Below are 4,056 nucleotides of genomic sequence, written 5' to 3' on the forward strand. Positions count from 1 at the left end.
GGGGCTGTGATGGTCTGGTGGCCTGTCCAGGGTGTCTCCCCGCCTGTCGCTCAATGACTGATAGGCTCCAGCATCCCCACGACTCTGAGTAGGATAAGTGGTTTGGATAATGGATGGAATGGACGAGTCATTAAACATACAAGATACAGTAGTTAATAAAAGATGAACACGCCTTTTTCACAACAACATCAAATCAATTTTATTTGTATAGCCCAATATCACAAATTAGCCTCAGTGGGCTTAACAGCAACATTGTGAGGACTGGGGTTAATGAGTAATGAGTAATTGGTAATCTTGTGAGTCTCTAATGACTTTTTGCTTACAAAAATTTTCTGGCTTTAAGGATAAAAAGCATGTGGATTTTTGAACGGTTTATTGTCCGATGAATGTCAGGTTTTACTTTTTCTCGCTCTTAAAATGCCAGTGAAATACTTTATCTTAAAACCAATTATACAGAGAGGGGGAGACGGGAGGCTCTTGGAGATCTCATGCTGCACCTGGCAGGGTTACTTGTGTGCAGATTTCAGAGGGCCTTCACCACCCCTCTAAGACTCCTCTGCTCCCCCTGCCTGACACACTCAGCCACTGGCTTTTACACAACATGATATACTTTCAAGTCCAGCTCAACTTCAATATTGAGCTATATCAAATTTTTTCCTAAACATCTTCTCATCAACTATTCATCCTGTTGAATTTCAAAGTGCACAGCCAAAAATCACAGTTGAATTTTGAATTTAAGGAATGAGCTAAAGAACTTTTCAGTATTATTTTCTGGTGTGCACACCCCCCCCCCCCCACACACACACACACACTTGTAGATCCACGTATGTGCAAGCTCACACTTGAACTTTGAATTTCTCTGAAAGTTCCAGCTTTGTTGAGCACTGTTGATAATGATCGCACAGAACAATTGGAATTTTCTTGGGACTCAGTATTTTTTATGGAATATGGCCAAGGGCACCAGTGACTTTAAAAAGTTTAATACGGGGGCATCCGGCTGGCATGGCGGTCTATTCCGTTGCTTACCAACGCGGGGCTCACCGGTTGGAAGCCCTGTGTTACCTCCGGCTTGGCCGGGCCTCCGTACAGACACAACTGGCCGTGTCTGAGGGTGGGAAGCCAGATGTGGGTATGTGTCCTGGTCGCTCCACTAGCACCTCCTCTGGTCAGTCAGGGCGTCTGTTCAGGGGGGAGGGGGAACTGGGGGGAATAGCCTGAGCCTCCCATGTGCTACGTCCCCCTGGTGAAACTCCTCACTGTCAGGTGAAAAGAAGCGGCTGGCGACTCCACATGTATCGGAGGAAGCATGTGGTAGTCTACAGCCCTCCCCGGATTGGCAGAGGGGGTGGAGCAGTGACCGGGTCAGCTCAGAAGGGTGGGGTAGTTGGCCAAGTACAATTGGTGAGAAAAAAAAGGGGGGGAGTTGGATAGATTGCCTATTCAACCCTATTTTGAAAGCCTAAAACAATAAGTTTCGAAAAATATTTCTCTTCATAATAGGAACATCTCCTTACCACAAAAGCACAGCCTTGTGTTGCCAAATTGAGTGAGGAGATGGACACATATGGACCATATTCTTCTCTAGAAAATCAGGGCGGCACAGTGGCCCAGGTGTTAGCACTGTTGCCTCACAGCAAGAAGGTCCTGGGTTCAAACCCCAGGCCGTCCCAGGTCCTTTCTGTGTGGAGTTTGCATGTTCTCCCCGTGTCTGCATGGGTTTTCTCTGGGTGCTTCGGTTTCCTCCCACCATCAAAAAGACATGCATGTTAGGGTTAATACTCCTGCCGTTGCCCCTGAGCAAAGCAATGGACAGAAGAACTGGAGTTGGTGCTCAGGCACTCCCACTGCTCCTGTAAAATAGGATGGGATAAATGCAAAGAACACGTTTTACACTACATTACAGTCATTTAGCTGATGCTTTTATCCAAAGCGACTTACAATAAGCGCATTTAACGTAGGAAATCATGAGAACTACTAGTCATCAGAGGTCATAAGTGCATCTTCTCTCTAAACAAGCATCTAAAAGCAAAACCAGTGCTAAAGTAAAAGCGCAAGAAAGATATTTTTTTTAAATGAGTGAATACAATAAGTGCTAAGAGCAAGTAACAGGGTAGTAGTTCTTGAAAAGGTGAGTTTCAACCTGTGCCGAAAGATGGGCAGCGACTCTGCTGTCCTGACATCAGTTGGGAGTTCATTCTTCCACTGTGGGGCCAGGACAGAAAAGAGCCGTGACCGGGTCGATCGGCAGCAGGGGCCTCTGAGCGATGGGGCAACCAGGCGTCCCAAGGCAGCAGAGCGAAGTGGTCGGGCAGGGGTGTAGGGCTTGACCATGGCCTGGAGATAGGAAGGAGCTGTTCCTTTCACTGCCCTGTAGGCGAGCATCAGTCTTAAACTGGATAGGAGCAGCTACTGGGAGCCAGTGTAGGGACATGAGAAGGGGAGTTGTGTGGGATAACTTAGGGCGGTTGAACACAAGACGAGCTGCAGTTTTCTGAACAAGCTCCAGAGGTCTGATGGCTGATGCCAGGGGGGCCAGCAAGGAGGTAGTTGCTGTAGTCTAGCCGGGACATGACCAGAGCCTGGATGAGGACCTGTGCCGTCTCGTCGGTGAGGAATGGGCAAATCCTCCTGGTGTTATAGAGGAGAAATCTGCAGGAGCGAGCAACCGATGCAACGTTTGCAGCAAACAACAGTTGGTCATCCAGGATCACACCCAGATTCCTCGCAGTCCGAGTTGGCGTCACCACAGTGTTGTCAATGGTGATGGCCAAGTCTCAGTGCAGGCAACCTTTTCCTGGGAGGAACATCAGCTCTGTCTTGTCCAGATTGAGCTTCGTGTGGTGTGTCGCCATCCACTCCGAGATGTCAGTCAAGTATGCAGCAATGCGTGTCTCTACTTGTGTGTCAGGGGGAGGGAAGGACAAGTTCAGCTGGGTGTCATCGGCATAACAATGGTAAGAGAAGTCATGTGTACGAATAACAGAACCCAGGGATACCGTGTACAGGGAAAAAACGAGAGGACCCAGAACCGAACCTTGTGGAACGCCTGTAGTCAGCCTGCGAGGCTCCGACACAGATCCCCTCCATGTCACATGGTAGCAGCGACCCACCAGGTAGGATGCAAACATTGAGAGTGCACAGCCTGTGACACCCAGCCCCTCGAGGGTAGAGAGGAGGATCTGGTGGTTCACTGTGTCGAACACAGCTGACAGGTCCAGAACTATCAGGATAGAGGAGAGAGTTTGCTCTCGCAGACTGCAGCGATTCTGTCACTGCAAGGAGGGCCATTTCTGTCAAGTGACCCACCTTGAACCCAGACTGGTTGGGGTCCAGGATATTGTTCTGGTGGAGGTACAAAGAAAGTTGGTTAAAGACTGCACGTTTGAGAGTTTTGGATAGAAAGGGTAGAAGGGAAACCGGTCTGTAGTTTTTGACGTCGGAGGGATTAAGTGATGGTTTCTTGAGAAGGGGGGTGACTCTAGCAGTCTTGAAGGCAGATGGAAAGCATCCTGCCTGGAAGGAGGTGTTGATGAGATGGATTAGAAAGGGAAGGAATTCATGTGATGAGGTTGAGGACCTCGTCGGGGGAGAGAGGAGCGAGGTGGGATAGGGTGGGACGAGGAGAGGTGAGGGAGGGTGCAGAGGGTGGGCTAGTGCAAGGAGCGCTAACCGGGTGGTGAGAAAAGGAGGATTTGATGTCGTTTATCTTCTTGTCAAAGAAGTTAGAGAAATCATCAGGGAGAAGGGAGGAAATAGGAGGAGGAGGTGGAGGTTGAAGAAGTGTAGAGAAGGTTTCAAAGAGTTTCTTAGGATTAGAGGCAGAGGATAGGATTTTAGAGTGATAGAAGGCAGCTTTAGCAGTAGAAAGGGAGGAGGAGAAAGTGGAAAGAAGAGATTGGAAGTTGAGAAGGTCCTCTGGGAGTTTGCCTTTTCTCCATTTGCGCTCTGCCACTCTTAGGCTCCGTCTGTCAGTACGTACTGAGTCAGACAGCCAGGGGGCAGGTGGAGTTGGGCATGCAGGCCTGGAGGTGAGGGGACAGAGTTTGTCCAGAGAAG

This window comes from Lampris incognitus, chromosome 3 (genome assembly GCF_029633865.1).
Source record: "Lampris incognitus isolate fLamInc1 chromosome 3, fLamInc1.hap2, whole genome shotgun sequence".
Classification (NCBI taxonomy): domain Eukaryota; kingdom Metazoa; phylum Chordata; class Actinopteri; order Lampriformes; family Lampridae; genus Lampris; species Lampris incognitus.